The sequence below is a fragment of the Gossypium arboreum genome, chromosome 8 (assembly GCF_025698485.1).
Source record: "Gossypium arboreum isolate Shixiya-1 chromosome 8, ASM2569848v2, whole genome shotgun sequence".
NCBI lineage: Eukaryota > Viridiplantae > Streptophyta > Magnoliopsida > Malvales > Malvaceae > Gossypium > Gossypium arboreum.
The window spans coordinates 99,137,135-99,159,618 of record NC_069077.1 but is presented as its reverse complement, the minus strand read 5'-3'; positions in this window follow the sequence as shown (position 1 = coordinate 99,159,618).

Below are 22,484 nucleotides of genomic sequence, written 5' to 3'. Positions count from 1 at the left end.
TGGTTTTCCTTTTGCAGTTCACCACTACATCATGTGCGGTCAGCCAATCCATACCAAGAATAACATCGAATTCATCAAATGGTAGAAGCATCAGATCGGCCGGAAAACAGGATTCTCGAATTATTAGGGGGCATCTCTTGCACACTTTATCAACGAGTACGTATTGACCCAGAGGGTTTGACACTCGAATTACGAACTCAGTAGACTCAACAGGTAGAGTCTTACTGAATGCTAAGGTTTCACATACATATGAATGAGTAGAGCCAGGGTCAATCAATGCAATCACACTAGTATCAAAGAGAGTAAAAGTACCAGTGATAACGTCAGGGGAGGATGCCTCCTCTCGTGCGCAGATGGCATATGCTCTAGCAGGAGCACGGGTCTCGGATCGAACAACCGTATCAGAGGCTCCTCTCTGATTACCACCCCTACCTCCAGAAATCCTCGGGGGCCTACCTCTAGCCGTCGTTCCACTAAGTCTTGCACCTTGCATCTTATTCTTCTCATCTAGCTCCGTGCAATCTCTAATGAAGTGGTCTTTCGAACCGCATCCATAACAGGCCCTGTTAACAGACTTACCCCAACATTCACCTAGGTGTCGTCTTCCACATTGGGGGCATTCTGGTTTCTCTTGACGATTATTGCCCACACTAGTTACCGAAGTAGCTCGGGAGTCCGTCAATGGTCGGGCTCTGATGGAAATTCCCGCAGTCGCCCTCGACTTACTAGTGTCCTCCCTGAACTTCTTTACAGCCAAGAACGGAGCTTTACTCGTCGATCTTTTACGATAATGTTTTGCTTCAAATTCAGCCTTCTTCTTCTCCTTTCCAAGTTCTTCCGCCTTGCAGGCTCGTTCGACTAGTGTTACTAACTCCTTTATCTCCAAAATACCCACTAGTAGCTTTAAATCTTCATTCAATCCTTCTTCAAATCTTTTGCACATAGCAACCTCATCAGCCACACACTCCCGAGCATACCGACTAAGTCTTACGAACTCATGTTCGATTCGACATCTTGTCATACGGCCTTGCTTGAGCTCCAAGAATTCCTTACGCTTCTGATCGATGAACCGTTGACTAATATATTTCTTCCGAAACTCCGTTTGAAAGAAATCCCAAGTAACTTGTTCCTTTGGGACTATGGAAATTAAGGTCCTCCACCAATGGTAGGTGAGTCTCGCAACAAGGATATAGCACACTTAAGACATCCATCGGTGTGCATGACGATTCATCAAACACTCGAATGGTGTTATCAAGCGAACTTCGGCCCTTTCGGCATCATCAAGAACTATGGCCTTGAACTCCTCGGCCCCGCTTCCTAATCAAGTCTACAGGTGGTTTACTCACCTCACAGGATCGATGAATCAAGGCATTGCGGGCTCTTGGGGTGGAGTATTTAAATTCGGAATGGTTGGACAGTAGGATTGGTTCGGGCATATTATGCGACCCACTCATTCATCATGGTGAAGAAGGCTTGTTTCGCCCTTCATCTTGATTATTCGCGGATAACTAAGGCTCAACAGGTGGTGTCCCTTGCGCAGGAGCAGCCGCTACACTTTCAACGTCATCCGCCAAGGGTCTCTCTACCCCGGGTTCCATTTGCTAATCAAAACAAAAATTTCAACCGTCAGAAGTCATCACATTATTAAGCACTAACATTTTGGCATGTATAGCTAGACTCACACGCGCTATGGTAGTCCTAGAACCGACTAAACCATAGCTCTGATACCAATAAAATTGTAACACCCCGTTCCCGATACCGTCGCCGGAGTCGGACACGAGGGGTTTTCAGACCAACTCTCATGTGTCACATAGACTATTTTTAACATTTCCAGACAAGCTGGCAAACTGCGTCACTGTCACCTTAAAAATCATATCTCGAGTTCCAGAACTCGAAAACCCGTTCCGTAAATTTTCCCCGAATTTAAACTCATATATCCATCCGTGGATTTATTTCTAGAATTTTTGGTCAGGCCAATTGGTACAGTTTATTAGTTAAAGTCACCCCTATTTCAGGGTTCGACTACACTGACCTTTGCGCATTACGACCTGGATATCTTCTCGTACAGAGCTTCAATGCTCATGCCGTTTATTTCTAATGAAACTAGACTCAAAGGGGAATCTATACATATAAGGAATGACTTCTAATTGTTTCTGGATAATTTATGGTAAATTTTCAAAGTCGAAACAGAGGATCCAGAAACCGTTCTGGCCCTGTCACACGAAATCTTGAATATCTCTTAAATTACAGCTCATATGGTCGTTTCGTTTCGTCCATATGAAAATAGACCCATCAAGATTCGATTACATAATTTTTTTAGCATTTAATTCCACTTCTACTATTTTTAGTGATTTTTCGATCTCACATCACTGCTGCTGTCCGCAACAGTTACTGCAGTAGACTATGCCAATTTCATGAATCTTTCCTTGGCCTTACTAATCATCCATCATACATGACACAAATTATGGCCACCTTATCAAAATTTAGGTTTCTAAGACTCGTGGCTATAGGTTTTAGCATCCCACTCAACCGACCACATAGGCCATTTTCACATGGCTTAAAGTTTACAACCCAAAATTCAACAAAACAAAATAGCCTATACATGCCAAATGTTCTCCTAGATCGACTAAGAAGACAATACCAAAGATTGCTCGCCGGTGTGATGACTTCGTTGACGGTTCCGAGCACACAAAAGGAGATGAGTCCAAGAGACCTAAAATGGGTGACAAGAAAACACCGAGTGAGTTTATAACTCAGTAAGTCATAAGCACTTCATAATTATCCATAAGCAAAATTCATCACAAAGGGAATCAATGAAACGAGGCTAAGTGTTTCATCCATACCGAACTATACCATAGTTCCTTAGACCTTTCGGTTCAATCTCATACATTCACATTTCATATACTAATCAATAGGATATTTAAGGCATTTTTATACTTCAACTCATTTTCACCACAATCATATAATTTCCATCATCACATAGTTTTAAAGCTTACCAAGCCCAACCCCGAGCATGAACATAGTGCCTATTCGCCATGAGCTCAAGGTACTTACCCGATCCGCTGTCCGTGATCAACTCGATAATGTCGCACACTCAGTGCCAATAGTGATGCAAAAGCATATAGTGAGTCCGCACACTTAGTGCTATATAATCAAATTCGCACACTTAGTGCTGTACAAATTTTAAACCCGCACACTTAGTGCCAATCTTGTCACCGTGTCCATTTATACCCGCACACTTAGTGCCGAGACCAAACACTTTACGCATTTTACTACCTTTATACATTCAACAATGTCATCATTCCATACACATACATTTCCATTTACACATCAACTCATTAAACACAATTGCATATATATTATGATCATTTAAATCAATACCAAATATATGCTTAATGACTTACCTTGTGTTAGGCAAGGTAGTTCCAAGTCGGCTACTCAATGACCTTCGATTTCCCCTTGTTGGACGCCTCTCCTTTAAGATCTTGAGCTTAAACAAATAAATTAACTCATTCAACCGCTTTGGTTCATATATTGGTATCCACATTTTAATGATTTAATGACATACGGAACGACATGGTAAAATTTTTATCTTGCTACCTTATGTCCTTAGCTATTCGGCTAATAGCCTTATGCAATTACCATACTATCAATAATCTAATCACACATACATATATTTATATTTGGACATTCGGCCACCACCCTTGCTAATTTTCCCATTTTTTTCGATTATAAACAATCAAAGATAATATCACAAGAACTCTAATTTAATTTGTAAATTACTTGGCCAAAACTCACAAGTGCCTTAATCACAACTTATTCGGCCTTACTACTTAAACTTAGCCTCTCATACACGTATATCGGTTGTCATAGAAATGCCGAATCCTTAAGTGTTCCGACATCTAACTTACTCCATTCAACACATCAAAATAACACTTATACCGATTTTGCTAGCACACAAGCCTTTGGCCGAATGTCATTGACCTCTAGTCACCTAAATTTTTATTCTTTAAAACTCACCCAAGGCCACATTCGGCACCTCCAACAAAAAATTTAGATATTCTCAAGTTCATTCACAAGTACAATTATATAATACATTAAGCATTAAACATTTTTCAACATGAATCTATAACATGACCGAATACTCATGCACATACATTCATAGAGAGAACTCAAATGACACCAAAAATCTCCTTTCCAAAGTGCATATATACCCATACATACGGCAACTACCATTCTTATCTCCCAACAATGAATCCATGAGTTTTGTTATGGGTTAACTAGACTATACACTTATCAACTTAATCTCAATATCAATTAGTAAACAAAAATCACAATGCATACCTTTCCATTGAAATAGCTATGGCCGAATGCCTTGGTCTCTTTTTCAATCTTTCCTTTCTCAATTTCGGCAATAAAGAAGAAGAAAGATGAGCATTCCTTCCCTTTGTTTTCTTTACCTTATTTTACTAATATTATTTTATCTCAAATAATGCCACTTCTTATTATAATATCTAAGGCAAACAAATATATTGCCCATCATCAATCTAGCTTGGCCGGCCACTATAAGGAAATTTGGCAATTTGACATGCAAGTCCAAGTATTTTCCTACATGCATTAATAGGCCACTTTAACATTAGCCTATCATATTTCACCATGTCTCATATTGATCCCTATTTAATAATTTCTCACACAATTGGTAAAATTAGAGAATGAAACTTTCACATATGCATGTACACACATAATAAGCATAGGATATAACAAATAATTATTTTTATAACTCGGTTTTGTGGTCCCGAAACCACTTCCCGACTAGGGTCACATTATGGCTGTCACAATATTTCTTTCAGAACTCCTCTTGAAAGAATTCCCCTGTAACCCTCTCTCTTGGTACCACCGGTACTAGTGTATTCCACCAGTTGTATGCAAATTCTCTCAGAAGTGAGATGGCACACTTTAAACACTTATCCGTTGTGCAGGACAACTCATCAAATACCCTGATAGAGTTTTCGAAGCCAAAACTCGGCTCTCTCAAGATCATCATCCACATTACCTCTGAAATCCATAGCCCCGTGCTTTCGGATCTTATCAGCTAGGGGCTTATTCATTCTTACAAACTCCATACCTTATGGGGCTACCGGAACTGGTCGAGGAATAGGTAGGGGTAGAGGAGGTTAGGCATTCGTGTTTGTTAGAACAAACTCGGTATACCACTCATTCATCATGAGGAGAAAGGCTCCCCTACACCCTTCTCCCTGACCAACCATTGGGGGTCTACTATCATACGGCGCTACCCCTTGAGCGAGGGCCGGCCCATTCCTTTCAGCGTCATCAACCTCAGCTCGATTGGGATCCATTGACTATATGAAAACACAATTTAAAATTGTCAAAAGTCATCACACTATCACAGTTCATTTATGGCATGTATAGCTAGACCCTTACACACGCTACGTTAGTCTGAGAATCGACTAAATAATAGCTCTGATACCACTAAATGTAACACTCCTTACTCGTATTTGACGCTAGAATAGGGTACGAGGCATTACCAGACTTAAACATAAGCAAACATAAAAAACCAAGACGTAAATTTCCATCCAAATTTAAAACGTTTCATAAACATTCATATTTTCCCTATAATGAACCTGTGAGGCCCAAAACATGCATTCGAAGCGGTTCGGGACTAAACCGAGAAGTTTGGAAGATTTCACAACACTTAGAAAATTTTTCATGTTTTAAGAGCCGCACGCCCGTGTGGCTTAGGACAAGTCCGTGTGGGCAGGTCGTGTGGTCACACGCGCCCGTGTCCCTAACTCTGTAACTCTATGTTTGTCATCCATGAACAAATTGTAGTCACACGGCCAACACACATGCCCATGTGCTTAGGCCATGTCGTCGATTTAATTTTCATAATTTTTCATAAAATAGATGCAGACTTCACACGGCCAGGGCACACACCCATGTTCAAGGCCGTGTCGTCCACTTGGCTGAGACAAACTACTGTGTGCTCAATACTAAGCATTCTGTTTTGTAACAATTAAGGTGCAGGGGACACACGAACACATGCCAATAGAGCAAGCCATGTGTGACACACGGCATAGACACATGCCCGTGTGTCTGCCCGTGTGTCTACCCATGTGGACAAAAATAAGGTTATTTTCCAAGCCATATTGTCACCCTTCCATGCACAAACCTACACAACAAAACATATTACCATTCCAAGTATATACATTCAACCAAATCAACCACAACCAAGACATCAATACTACATTCACATGCTATCATTGATCATACACAAATCACATATATCTCAACTCAAATCATGCAATTTCCTCTATCCATGAAAACATCATCACATGCATATTTATATATACTTAAACCAATATTAGCCAACACCATATGGCCATTTACAAAATAAATTATCAACCAATATAGGCCAACACATTAGGCCAATTCAATTATGACACATAACAAAATGACCAAGTCCCTATACATGCCATAACTCAAAATATTGAAATTATTGATGCCCAAAATGTTAAGTTGATAGTGTGACTGGATCTCCGACAATCTTCGATCCCCAGCTGGCTTGGTGACACTATAAGATAAGGGAAAAGAAAGAGAGTAAGCTATAAAGCTTAGTAAGTTCCCATGAAAATAATAAGCATTATAGAGTCACATTTAACATACAATTAACTTGAAGTAAATTAACATAAATGTCATTATAAGTCTCATAATCAAATTTCTCAATCACAACCTTACCGAGGGATTCATCATATATCAAGCTCATTAAACATGAGTTTTATGTACATACCTGTACCAATTTACAACATACCATAGTCCTTCACAACTTTGATATTCTCGTTGCATTTCCCATTGAACCAATTGGAATACTAAAGGATACTCGGGTATCTCGCACACAGTAATATACCAATGCCATATCCCAGATATGGTCTTACATAGGATCTCGTATCGATGTCAATAGCCTAGCTATGGTCTTACACGAAATCTCATATCGATGCCATATCCCAGATATGGTCTTACACGAAGTCTCATGATGATGCCATATCCCAGAAATGGTTTTACACATAGTCTCGTAACCCTAATGTCACGACATTTGTATCCTATCTATTCTTAAGGTTCAATCGGGACTTCACAATTATCGTAACTTTGTCGAACACGCTCAATGGTCAATCATAATTCATACAATAGTAAAGCATTTAAAATATAATTAAAGTAATACATTATTTACATAAGAACTTACCTCGGTACAAAAATAGTAGGAAATGGACCTAATCGTCAAATACTTTATTTTTCCCCCAATCTAGGTCCGAACATCATTTCTCTTGATCTATAATAGCAAATTTAACTCATTTATTAATCATATTACTCAATTCAGTCCAAAACTTACATTATGAAAAAATAACAGTTTTGCCCTTAAACTTTGACATATTTATATTTTAGTCCCTAGGCTAATAAAATGAAATTTATTCAATTTCATCAAGACCCAAGCCTAGCTGAACCTGTTCATGCTTATAACAACTCACATTTTCCATTTAATCACACTTTTATACCCATTTTGAAATCTTTTTACAAATAGGTCCTTTTGACATTTTCATCAAAAATCACCAAGCAAAAGCTATTTATCTAACATTAAACTTGCATAATCTACCATTAGATATCAAAATACACAAATATTCTTCATGGGTAAAATTTTAGACTTTGATTTTCTTTCAAATTAGTCCTAGAAATAGCTAGATTAGGCTACAAGGATCTCAAAAACATAAAAATCATTAAAAACGGGGCTAGAACGGACTCATAATCGAGCTTGGAAGATGAACAAACCTAGTTATGGTTCCCCCTTAAGAATTTCAGCCATCGGAAGAAGATGGACAAAAATTGGGTTTTAATTTGATTTTTATTCATTTATTATCCAAATGACCAAAATATCCCTAACTTAAAACATGGAATTTCTCTTACCTCATGTACATTTTTGTCCACTAACTTAAAAAATGGTCTAATTACCATCTGAGGACCTTCAATTTAAAATTTCATAACAATTACACACCTCTAGCATGTAGAACTCAACTTTTGCACTTTTCACAATTTAGTCCTTTTTGCTATATTGAGTGCCCAAACGTTAAACTTTTTGAACAAAATTTTCAAAAAATCATTTTGTAAAACTATAGACCATGAAAATGTAATAAAAAAAACATTTTCTATGTCAGATTCGTGGTCCTGAAACCACTGTTCCAACTAAGCCTAAAATTAGGCTATTACAGATAGGCAAGAGTTGATATCTTCCCTAAGACTTCGAACGCCATTGCTCAATGAATAGATAGTATCGAGGATGTCACTATTAACCTCAAAAGAGGTTTCAGAAGTATGTGAAGAAAAAGCCGGTGGCAAAGCACGCTCGGGGTGAAAGAACCTGTTCAAGCGCATCTTCATCATCGTCATCATCGGCAGTTGGGTTACCTTCCTTGATCCACTCACCGAAGTTAGCATCGTAGTGATAGCCAGCATGGTGAAGTGCCCCGTAACTTATAGGGTGATTGGACATATGGGGGAGTCTCTAATGGTGCTAATTCCTAACCGGGTAAAGATATATGACAAATATGTGCCATGAGGCAAGGTGATATATGTGTTCGGGCCCCTCCCAATAGCCTTAGTAATGTTATTAAACATGATAAGAGCAAGGCCAAGATGCCTATTATTATGGATAGGATCGAGCCACCAATAATCGGTGTTTCAAAGCTTTGCATGTTTCATAATAGGACGTCAGTTCCAAGTTTGGATAAGATGGAAAGCTCGATTGTGTAAAGAAAGTTAGATGCTAACCCGGACTGAATGAAAAAAGCTTGATTAAAAGGGCCATTTTCATTAGAGTTACCCCAGAAAGCAGGTGTAACAAATCACGAAACTCTTCAATAGTAATGCGAATGGAAGTGTTCATTAAAAAAGAGGTGATGACAACAATGAGATCACCGGACTTGTCATGTTTGAGCTTAACATTAGAATAAAATGCTTGAACAATGTTATAAAATGTCGGTGAAGAAATTTTCAAAAATCCATCCAACCCCATTCTTGGAAAATAGATAGGTAAATAAAATTTATTGATTCAAGCATACCAACATCTATCTTTCTTAACTCCCAAACCTATTTTGAAACAAATTTTTCATTAAAACAAGATCAAGAGTTTGAGGATTGAAAACACTCACTAAAAGAGGACTCTACCGTCCTAGATGGGTTAGAAGATGATGCATCAATTCTAGGCTTTTTCTTAGGGGCCAATCTAACTAATTAGGCATTTAAAGACACTAAAAATCAAAAGAAAACTCTTTAGGGAATTTTAACAAACACTTGGTGGGCTTTTGGGTAAAAGTTTTAAGAAAATTTTTAGAAATAGGTAACCTCCTATAATAAAACACAAAATATGGCGTTGAAAACAACCCAACAAACTATCAACAATAATTATTTCAACCTACATTTTATAAAATCAACAAGTTGAAGGATTTAGGTTTTTACCTCAAAAATGTTGAAATTGGAAAAATTTCCATGCAATGTTGAACAAATATTGAGGAAAAGATGTTTGAAGGTGTTGAAAGGTCAAGATTTGTAAAAAAAAATGAAGAAATTTTGGGAAGGAATTGAGAGGGTTTCGATAGAGAGAAAAAATAGGTTTTCAAATTGTGTTTTAAAACAATTGCAGGTACCTTTAAAACCCACAAGGTATTGATAATTTTTTATGAGTATCGATATTTTTAAATTGGTATCAATACCAAATTACAATTTTGTTTTCCAAGTGTAGTGAAAATTTTAAAACTGAGATTTTTTAGTCTTTAGAGGTACTAAGGGTCCTAAAATGACTCTAAGATCATACTGAAATATTTCATTTGCATGGATGTAATAGCCCGATTTAGGGCTAAAACGGAACAATGGTTTCGAAACCACAAATCCGAGGTTGAAAAAAAATTATTTTAATTAAGTTTTAGTGTTTATATTATGATTTCATAATTGTGTGAAAATTTCGTTGCGAAATTTCATCGATTGGGTGTTTAATTTGACGTTTAGGACTAAATTGAAATAAGTGAAAAATGTGTGTGTTCTAGTTCATAAAGTACTTGATTGAAATGGGGGTTTTAATTAGAGGTCCTTAAATGGGAATTAGACCATTATACTTTATATGGACAAAAATTTGGACATGGATGGAATTTTTAGAAAGTTTAGTAGTAAGGGCATTTTGGTCATTTGTATATTAAATGAAATAAAATGGGAAAAATAACACAAAAATGTGTTCATCTTCATTTAGCTTGGCTGAAACTTGCATGTTCTCCATAGCTAGGGTTTGTTTCAAGCTTTCAAGCTCAATAGTAAGTGCATTCAATCCCCGTTTTTAATGTTCTTTACATTTTTAAAATCCTCGTAGCTCGGTTTACCTATTTCTACCATTATTTCGAGTTAGGGTTTATGTTTAAAAATTTACCCATGAATGATATGCATGTATTTTGATGTTTGATGGTAGAATATGAATGTTTTAGGTTAGGAGAACGATCTTTTCTAAGCGATTTTTAGTGAAAACGAGCAAAACAGTATAATCGATAAAAATACCTAATGCTCATAAGTGCATGTTAGAGTGAGAATTTGATGTTTTCATAGAAGAAAAAAATGTTCAGCATGTCATAAAACATAAGAATAAGGGCTGAAATTAAATTTCTGTGCCTAGGGGAAAAATCGTAATTTTGTAAAAGTTAGGGGGCAAAAATGTAATTTTTCCATAATGTGATTTTTGGATTGAAATAAATAGTATGAGTGTTAAATGAGCTAAATGTGTTGTTATAGATCAAGAAAGGCGTGGAATCGACCTCGAACGGGGGAAGGAAAAGGTTTTGGACTAAATTGCAAAATTTCCATATTTTGCACCGAGGTAAGTTTGTATGTAAATAATACATTAACTTCATTTACATTTTTATATTTCAGCCTATTTTATATATTTTAGTTGATTTTGAATCATAAATCGACTATTGGAAGAATGGAAATAAGTAATAGCGAGAGAAATCCCAGTTGAACTTTCGGAAAGATTGAATAATATAGATGAAACGTAGCTAGGTCACATGTATGGTGCTGAGTGCACATCATGTGTACAAGAGAGCTACGAGATACTATGTAGTAGCTAGGTCGCATATGTGATACGGGATGTATCCCATGTAACACCCCGAACCCGAGACCATCGCCGGTGTCGGACACGAGGGGTTAACGAGACAAATCCTCTTAAAGTACCGACCAATTTGGCATTTCCAGACAGGCTGGAAAACTGCGTCACTGTCGCCTTAAAAATCATATCTTGAGTTTCAAAACTCAGAAACTGATTCCGTAAATTTTCCCTTAATTTAGACTCATATATCCATCCATGGATTTATTTCTGGAATTTTTGGTTGGGCCGATTGGTACAGTTTATTAGTTAAAGTCACCCATGTTACAGGGGTCGACTACACTGACCTTCGCGCGTTACAACTTGAATATCTCTCTGTACAGGGCTTTAATACTGGTGCCGTTTGTTTCTAATGAAACTAGACTCAAAATGGAATCTGCACATATAAGGAATGACTTCTAATTATTTCTGGATAATTTATAGTAAATTTTCAAAGTCGCATCAGGGGACCCAGAAACCGTTCTGGCCCTGTCTCACGAGAACTTTAATATCTCTCGGTATACTGTTCATATGATCGTTTCGTTACTTTCATATGAAAATAGACTCGTCAAGGTTCGTTTGAATAACTTATTCACAATTTAATACCCTTCCTACAAATTTTGGTGATTTTTCACATCCACGTCACTGCAACTGGCAGCATCTGTTTTAAGGTAGGCCTTACCTATTTTGTAGTTTCCATGGACCAACTATAGTCTAGTCATACATAGGTCCACCTATGATCATGTTTAGCCATTCAAATGGCTGATCATGTGACCAACACTCCCATTCCAATCCATAATAACATCATGAAACCATATAAAATTACAAACCACAAATGGTCTAATTCAGTACTCCACTTTTACGAACCATTTTCGCATGGCCGTACACATATACATCACAAAAGCACTTGAAAACAACCGAGGGTAGTCCTATACATGCCATATCCAAAGTTCAACTAAAAGAGTACCAAAGGGGTTTGATAGTGTGGATGACTTCACTTCAATGATCCCGAATCGGATCGCTAGCGAGCAAAATCTATAAAACAGAGAGCCAAAGCAGCGGGTAAGCATGTTTATGCTTAGTAAATCTCAAGCAATGAAATCGGCTTTAACTAAAGCATTACATTCACATAGCCAAATGAATCATTTCATTTATACACATTCACATAATCATACTTACTTCACACTTCATCAACATATACATTCACAAGATATCAACCAATTCAAGAGCTGAAAATTCGTTAGTCGATTGACGAATATTATTCAAACGTATCGACTTTTTCATTGCACATGTAAACATACCTTATCCTTTGGGCTTTTCGAGCGTACTAATTAAATGTATTACAGCAACCAACGCTCACCTTCAACCCAAGCTTCTTCGGAATACAACCGGATATAACCACACGCACGAATGCCTTGGTCTTAGCCGGATATAACGACTCGCACAAATGCCTTCGGTATTAGCCCGGATATAACAACTTGCACGAATGCCTTCGGTATTAGCCGGATAAAGTCACTAGCACAATTGCCTTGGGTCTTAACCGGATATCATTCAATTGCTCATGCACACATACATCCATAATCATTACACATTCATGTTTCATTTTCGTTACTAAGGCTCAAACACAAATATGATCACTAGCGTAATTACCTTCGGGACTTAGCCCGGGTACCATTCAAATACTCATACACACGTATATTAGTAATCATTACACATCCATAATTTCATTTCACATAATTCAAGTAGGGTCATTACTTGAAGACTTACCTCGGATGTTGTCGAACGGCTTCAACGGCTATTCGATCACTTTTTCCTTCCCCTTATCCAATTGTGGCCCTCTAAGCTCTTGAGCTAATTCAAACAAATTCAATTTATTAAAGTCTCGCTTGCTAGCCTTGGCGAATACACACATCATTGACTCAACATCACATAACTAAGCACTTTAGTCAATTTTCTTTAATTACGCACACATTCGGCCTTAGCTCACAACAAGGTAGCCGATTACCTAAGTCAAGAATAGGCACCATTAAGCTTGCCTCTAACCGAATGCATGCACAATAATTCCCCTCATGTGGCCGATTATACTTAGTCATACTTGCACAAAATCAACAATAAATTGCAAGATTTTCACATCATATGTGTACTAGGCGAATGTACTTGCAATTTCACAAACATTCTTCAACACTTTCTTCTTTAAACAAACATATTTATCACTTACTTCATAACCAAAACATCATGTGCAAACATATATACACATATAGGTGCAAGGCCAATTTCAAGGTGTCCATAACCATCCAAAACACAAATTTTAACTAACATGCAAGAAGCATAAACCATGCTCATGAGCATACCATGGCGAATACATCACACACCATACCCTTTTAATTTTTTTGGTCATGGTTAAACAAAGGATTCAATGTCTTACTCAAGAATGCTAAAAGAAATTTCAAGAGTAGTCAATCCATCATTGCATGCATCATCAACAAGCTTCACATTTAGCATGCAATGGCTTTAACACAATATCAAACTTGGCCAAATACCATTTCCATGGCACAACAAGGATTTGGACCATGGGCTAACATGAACATCAAGTTAGCAACTAAAACATGCATGAATCTCATGACACAACCTCAAACATACCTTAATCTTGATGCAAGTATAGCCAAATCTCCTTCTAGATCTCTTCTAAACCAAAATGGAGCAAAAATCCTCCTTGTTCCTTAGTTTTGGCTCAAAGAAAGGATGAACAAATTTTTTCTTTCTTTCTCTACAACTCACTGACAATGGGGGAATACCACACTCACACACATTTTTTTCATTCTTTTCTTACCCATACTCCTTTGTTTATTATTTCTCCCTAATGCACCAACAAAACATGTTTATGACATGTTTTGCCCATCCTCTCTTGCCATGGCCGCCACCACCTATAAAAGGGGTATTTGACATGCAAGTCCATTGTTTTGCATGCATGCTTTAATTAGTCATCACACATTTCCTATCATACTTTCAAAGTTTACTACTAGGCCCTTTCTAGTGAAATTCACATTTATAACACTAAATCAAATCATCAAAATGTCACACACAATTTAACACATATCATAGGCATCAAAATAAATTTTAAATTATTTTTATGCCTCGGTTTTGTGGTCCCGAAACCACATCCCGACTAGGGTCAATTTTGGCTGTCACAACTCTCCCCATTTAAGAAATTTTCGTCCCCGAAAATCTTACCGTAAATAGGGTTGGGTATCGCTCTTTCATAGAGTTCTCGGTTTCCCAATTAGCTTCTTCTATCCGTGTTTGAGCCATAACACTTTCACTAGCGGAACCCGCTTGTTTCGCAACTCTTTCACTTCACGTGATAGGATACGAATCGGTTCTTCCTCATAACTCATATTGGCTTGAATTTCAACCTCGATGGACTAATCACGTGCGATGGATCGATCTACGTCGAAGCATCGAGACATGAAAGACGTCGTGAATCTTTTCGAGTTCAGGGGGAAAAATCAAACGATATGCAACTGGACCGACTCGCTCGGATATCTCATATGGCCCAATGAACCTCGGGCTCAACTTGCCCTTACGGCCGAATCTGAGTATCTTTTTCCAAGGCGAAACCTTAAGAAGCACTTTATCCCCCACCTGATACTCAATGTCTTTTCGTTTCAGATCCGCGTACGACTTCTGACGATCGGAGGCTATCTTCAGATTTTCACGGATTACTCTCACTTTTTGTTCAGCATCTTTAATCAAATCCACCCCGAAAATTTTGCTTTCACCGAGCTCAGTCCAAAACAATGGTGTACGGCATTTACGACCGTACAAAGCCTCGTAGGGTGCCATCTTAATACTTGATTGAAAACTATTGTTGTAAGCGAATTCAATCAAAGGCAAATACCGTTCCCATGAACCACTGAACTCGAGGATGCAACATCTCAACATATCCTCAAGTATTTGAATTATCCGCTCGGATTGACCATCGGTTTGGGGGTGAAAGGCGGTGCTGAAATGCAACTTGGTACCCAAAGCTTCTTGCAACTTCTTCCAAAATCGCGAGGTAAATCTCGGATCTCTATCCGACACGATGGAAATAGGCACCCCGTGTAATCTCACAATCTGAGAAACGTACAATTCGGCTAGTTTGTCCATTGAAAAATCCGTACGTATGGGGACAAAGTGAGCCGACTTAGTCAATCTATCTACCACGACCCAAATCGCATCCTTCTTACTCGCTAACAATGGCAGTCCGGATACAAAGTCCATTGTGACTCGATCCCATTTCCACTAGGGTATCGTGATCGACTGAAGTAATCCTGAAGGCACTTGATGTTCCGCTTTCACTTGTTGACATATTAAACATCTCGAAACAAAGTCAGAGATGTCTCGTTTCATACCATGCCACCAAAACCGACGTTTCAAATCGTTGTACATCTTCGTACTCCCCGAGTGGATTGCCATTCGGCTACAATGGGCTTCGTTGAATTATCGAAATAAGTTCAATTCTTTGGAACACACAGACGACCCCGAACCTCAAACAATCGTCATCATCAATCGAAACTCCGATTCCTTGTTCGAACACACTCACCCGTTTTGCAACCAACTCATCGTCGACTTTTTGAGCTTCACAAATTTGATGTATCAATAATGGTTTGGCTTTCAATTCAGCTACTAACACATTGTCGGATCGAGCGGACAAGTGCACATTCATCGCTCAGAAGCGAATAATGATTTACGACTTAAGGCATCCGCAACCACATTCGCCTTTCCCGGTGATAGTCAATGACCACTCATAATCCTTTAACAGCTCGAGCCAACGTCTTTGTCGCAGATTTAAGTCTCTTTGAGTCATCAAATATTTGAGACTTTTGTGATCCGAATACACATGGCACTTCTCACCAACTAAGTAATGTCGCCATATCTTTAAGGCGAATACGATGGCAGCCAATTCGAGATCATGGGTCGGATAATTTTTCTCATGTGGCTTTAATTGCCTCGACGCATAGGCCACAACTCGACCTTCTTGCATCAATACGCAACCTAACCCAAGTAGGGAGGCATCACTAAAGATGACAAACTCTTTGCCAGATTCGGGTTGCACTAGAATTGGGGCTTCAGTCAAATAAGTTTTCAGTTGATCGAAACTTTTCTGACATTTCTCCGTCCATTCGAACTTAACATCCTTTTGGAGTAAGCCGTCATTGGCGTGGCTATCGTTGAGAAACCTTTACAAATCGTCGGTAATAACCGAAAGCCCCAAAAGCTCGAACCTCGATAATATTTCTGAGGCTTCCAGTTAAGTATAGCTGAAATTTTGTTCGGTCGACTCGAATACCGTGCAGATACCACATGCCCCAAGAAGCTAACCTCTCTTAACCGAACTCACACTTGCTGAACTTAGCATATAATTGCTTATCCCGTAAAATTTGCAAAGACTAACCTCGGTGTTCAAGATGTTCGGTCTCATTTCTTGAATAGACCAAGATGTCATCAATGAACATGACTACGAACCGATCCAAATATGGTCGAAGATCCGATTCATCAAATCCATAAATACCGCAGGGCATTAGTAAGCCCAAACGGCATCACTAGGAACTCGTAGTGACCATATCTCGCTCAAGGCGGTCTTGGGTACGTCCGAATCTCGAATTCATGAATCGATAATAGCCCGATCTCAAATCTATTTTCGAGAACACCGAGGCTCCTTCGATTGATCGAACAAATCGTCGATACGCTGATAACGGATATTTGTTCTTTATCGTCGCTTTATTAAGTCGACGATAGTCGATGCACAACCTCATGGTTCCATCCTTCTTTTCACAAACAACACTAGCGCACCCCAAGGTGAAAAACTCGACGAGCAAAACCTCTATCCACCAATTCTTGCAACCGAGCTTTTAACTCCTTTAATTACATTGGTGCCATACGATACGGAGCTATCGAAATTGGAGTGGTACCGGTACCAATTCGATGCCAAACTCTATTTCCGAACAGTGGTAAACCGGCAATTCTTCAGGAAAACATCCGGTATTCACAAACCAGCGCATGATTCGGGTCTCTTTTCGACTCCTTGTCCTCGAGCACATACGCAAGGTACGCCGCACCCTTTTCTTACATATTTCGGGCCAACATTGCGATATTACGGTGGCAACCCTTTAAGTCCGTAGACTCAACCCGAATTATCTCGTTATTCGGGCACCTCGAATCGATAGTCTTGTTTTGCAATTTACAATCGCATCGTGCATGGTCAACCAATCCAAACCAAGAATAACGTCGAATTAAATCCGAACGGCAAAAGCATCAAGTCCGCCGGAAAACAAGAACCTCGAAATACTAGGGACTTTTCTTACACACTTTGTTGACAAGCACGTAATGACCCGAGGGTTTGACACCGAATTACAAACTCGAGAGACTCAATAGGCAAAGTCTTCTTGGATGCTAAGGTTTCGCATATATAAGAATGAGTAGAACCGGGGTCAATCAAAGCAATCACATTAGTATCGAAAAGAGTGAATGTACCGTAATGACATCCGGTGAGGCAAGATCCTCGCGTGCCGTGATGGCATAAGTCCTAGCAGAGCACGAGCCTCGGGTCTTATTGTAGCATCTCTCGACCCTCTCGCCGCCACTAGCATTGCCAGTATTTGGATGGCCTACTTGACGAAGGTAGCACCGGGTTTCCACTCGACTTACATTTTGTTCAAGCAACCTCGGGCAATCCTTGATAAAATGGTCGGCCGATCCACACTTATAGCGAGAGCGATCACGGAACCTCTGACTCCCGAATGCCATTTGCCACAATGTCGACACTCCATTCGGTTTAACGATCATTCCCAACACCGAGATCGAAGTGCCTCGTATACCACGTGGGTCGATCACGATTTCGTCTAAAAGGCCCAAGCGCCTCTAGATCGGCCCACATCTTCTCGAAATCTCTTCGATGCTGTTGAAGAGACTTTCCGAGGACCTTTTCAAATTCTCTAGTTCCCACATCAACTTTTGATTCTCCTTTCTAAGCTCTTGACTTTACAAGCTCGCTCAACAAGTACTACGAACTCTCGTATTTCGAGAATGCCAACAAACATCCTTATATCATCATTCAGCCCATCCTCGGCGTTTACACATAATAGCTTCGGATGAAACACATTCCCGGCGTATCTCTGAGTCTAACAAATTTTCGCTCAGTAGTCGATGAATTGGACATAGAGCCTTGCTTAAGATCAAGAAATTCCTTTCGTTTTTGGTCGATGAATCTCGACTAATATACTTCTTTCGAACTCGGTTTGGAAAAACTCCCAAGTTACTTGCTCAGTAGGCACAACCAAGTCGAGTACTCCACTAATAGTAGGCGAAATCGCGTAGCAAGGAGATAGTACACTTTAAGCACTCATCGGTGTACAAGATAGCTCATCGAGCACCGGATAGTGTTGTCCAACGAAAATTCAGCTTGCTCGGCATCGTCGTCATCTCTCGTAGCTTTAAATTCAAGTGGCCCCATGTTTTGAATCCTCGTCGATTGGGGCTTACTTGACCTTATTTGGTCGATTCATCGGAGGTATTGTAGGTGCGGGGTTGCATTAGTCGGGAATGGAGGTTGTGGAACAGCCGTGTTAGTTCGAATGTATTGGTTGAACCAATCATTCATCATGCTATAAAAGGCTTGCCTAGCCTCATCATTCGGATTGCTGGCCATAGGTTGAGAGTCCGCCGGCGCTGTCCCTTGCGCGGGAGCAGGCGCCACACTCTCCACATCATCAGCTATTGCTCGGTTGGAAAAGATGTTTGAGGGTGTTGAAAGGTCATGATTTGTAAAAAAAAATGAAGAAATTTTGGGAAGGAATTGAGAGGGTTTTGATAGAGAGAAAAAATAGGTTTTCAAATTGTGTTTTAAAACAATTGCAGGTACCTTTAAAACCCACAAGGTATTGATAATTTTTTATGAGTATCGATATTTTTAAATTGGTATCAATACCAAATTACGATTTTGTTTTCTAAGTGTAGTGAAAATTTTAAAACTGAGATTTTTTAGTCTTTAGAGGTACTAAGGGTCCTAAAATGACTCTAAGATCATACTGAAATATTTCATTTGCATGGATGTAATAGCCCGATTTAGGGCTAAAACGGAACAATGGTTTCGAAACCACAAATCCGAGGTTGAAAAAAATTATTTTAATTAAGTTTTAGTGTTTATATTATGATTTCATAATTGTGTGAAAATTTCGTTCGTAAATTTCATCGATTGGGTGTTTAATTTGACGTTTAGGACTAAATTGAAATAAGTGAAAAATGTGTGTGTTCTAGTTCATAAAGTACTTGATTGAAATGGGGGTTTTAATTAGAGGTCCTTAAATGGGAATTATACCATTATACTTTATATGGACAAAAATTTGGACATGGATGGAATTTTTAGAAAGTTTAGTAGTAAGGGCATTTTGGTCATTTGCATATTAAATGAAATAAAATGGGAAAAATAACACAAAAATGTGTTCATCTTCATTTAGCTTGGCCGAAACTTGCATGTTCTCCATAGCTAGGGTTTGTTTCAAGCTTTCAAGCTCAATAGTAAGTGCATTCAATCCCCGTTTTTAATGTTCTTTACATTTTTAAAATCCTCGTAGCTCGGTTTACCTATTTCTACCATTATTTCGAGTTAGGGTTTATGTTTAAAAATTTACCCATGAATGATATGCATGTATTTTGATGTTTGATGGTAGAATATGAATGTTTTAGGTTAGGAGAACGATAATTTCTAAGCGATTTTTAGTGAAAACGAGCAAAACAGTATAATCGGTAAAAATACCTAATGCTCATAAGTGCATGTTAGAGTGAGAATTTGATGTTTTCATAGAAGAGAAAAATGTTCAGCATGTCATAAAACATAAGAATAAGGGCTGAAATTAAATTTCTGAGCCTAGGGGAAAAATCGTAATTTTGTAAAAGTTAGGGGGCAAAAATGTAATTTTTCCATAATATGATTTTTGGATTGAAATAAATAGTATGAGTGTTAAATGAGCTAAATGTGTTGTTATAGATCAAGAAAGGCGTGGAATCGACCTCGAACGGGGGAAGGAAAAGGTTTTGGACTAAATTGCAAAATTTCCATATTTTGCACCGAGGTAAGTTTGTATGTAAATAATACATTAACTTCATTTACATTTTTATATTTCAGCCTATTTTATATATTTTAGTTGATTTTGAATCATAAATCGACTATTGGAAGAATGGAAATAAGTAATAGCGAGAGAAATCCCAGTTGAACTTTCGGAAAGATTGAATAATATAGATGAAACGTAGCTAGGTCACATGTATGGTGCTGAGTGCACATCATGTGTACAAGAGAGCTACGAGATACTATGTAGTAGCTAGGTCGCATGTGTGATACGGGATGTATCCCATGTAACACCCCGAACCCGAGACCATCGCCGGTGTCGGACACGAGGGGTTAACGAGACAAATCCTCTTAAAGTACCGACCAATTTGGCATTTCCAGACAGGCTGGAAAACTGTGTCACTGTCGCCTTAAAAATCATATCTTGAGTTTCAAAACTCAGAAACTGATTCCGTAAATTTTCCCTGAATTTAGACTCATATATCCATCCATGGATTTATTTCTAGAATTTTTTGTTGGGCCGATTGGTACATTTTATTAGTTAAAGTCACCCATGTTACAGGGGTCGACTACACTGACCTTCGCGCGTTACAACTTGAATATATCTCTGTACAGGGCTTTAATACTGGTGCCGTTTGTTTCTAATGAAACTAGACTCAAAATGGAATCTGCACATATAAGGCATGACTTCTAATTATTTCTGGATAATTTATAGTAAATTTTCAAAGTCGCGTCAGGGGACCCAGAAACCGTTCTGGCCCTGTCTCACGAGAACTTTAATATCTCTCGGTATACTGTTCATATGATCGTTTCGTTACTTTCATATGAAAATAGACTCGTCAAGTTTCGTTTGCATAACTTATTCACAATTTAATACCCTTCCTACAAATTTTGGTGATTTTTCACATCCACGTCACTGCAACTGGCAGCATCTGTTTTTAAGGTAGGCCTTACCTATTTTGTAGTTTCCATGGACCAACTATAGTCTAGTCATACGTAGGTCCACCTATGATCATGTTTAGCCATTCAAATGGCTGATCATGTGACCAACACTCCCATTCCAATCCATAATAACATCATGAAACCATATAAAATTACAAACCACAAATGGTCTAATTCCGTACTCCACTTTTACGAACCATTTTCGCATGGCCGTACACATATACATCACAAAAGCACTTGAAAACACCCGAGGATAGTCCTATACATGCCATATCCAAAGTTCAACTAAAAGAGTACCAAAGGGGGTTTGATAGTGTGGATGACTTCACTTCAATGATCCCGAATCGGATCGCTAGCGAGCAAAATCTATAAAACAGAGAGCCAAAGCAACGGGGTAAGCATGTTTATGCTTAGTAAATCTCAAGCAATGAAATCGGCTTTAACTAAAGCATTACATTCACATAGCCAAATGAATCATTGCATTTATACACATTCACATAATCATACTTACTTCACACTTCATCAACATATACATTCACAAGATATCAACCAATTCAAGAGATGAAAATTCGTTAGTCGATTGACGAATATTATTCAAACGTATCGACTTTTTCATTGCACATGTAAACATACCTTATCCTTTGGGCTTTTCGAGCGTACTAATTAAATGTATTACAGCAACCAACGCTCACCTTCAACCCAAGCTTCTTCGGAATACAACCGGATATAACCACACGCACGAATGCCTTCGGGTCTTAGCCCGGATATAACGACTCGCACAAATGCCTTCGGGTATTAGCCCGCATAAAGTCACTAGCACAATTGCCTTCGGGTCTTAACCCGGATATCATTCAATTGCTCATGCACACATACATCCATAATCATTACACATTCATGTTTCATTTTCGTTACTAAGGCTCAAACACAAATATAATCACTAGCGTAATTGCCTTCGGACTTAGCCCGGTACCATTCAAATACTCATACACACGTATATTAGTAATCATTACACATCCATAATTTCATTTCACATAATTCAAGTAGGGTCATTACTTGAAGACTTACCTCGGATGTTGTCGAACGGCTTCAACGGCTATTCGATCACTTTTTCCTTCCCCTTATCCAATTGTGGCCCTCTAAGCTCTTGAGCTAATTCAAACAAATTCAATTTATTAAAGTCTCGCCATAGCCTTGGCGAATACACACATCATTGACTCAACATCACATAACTAAGCACTTTAGTCAATTTTC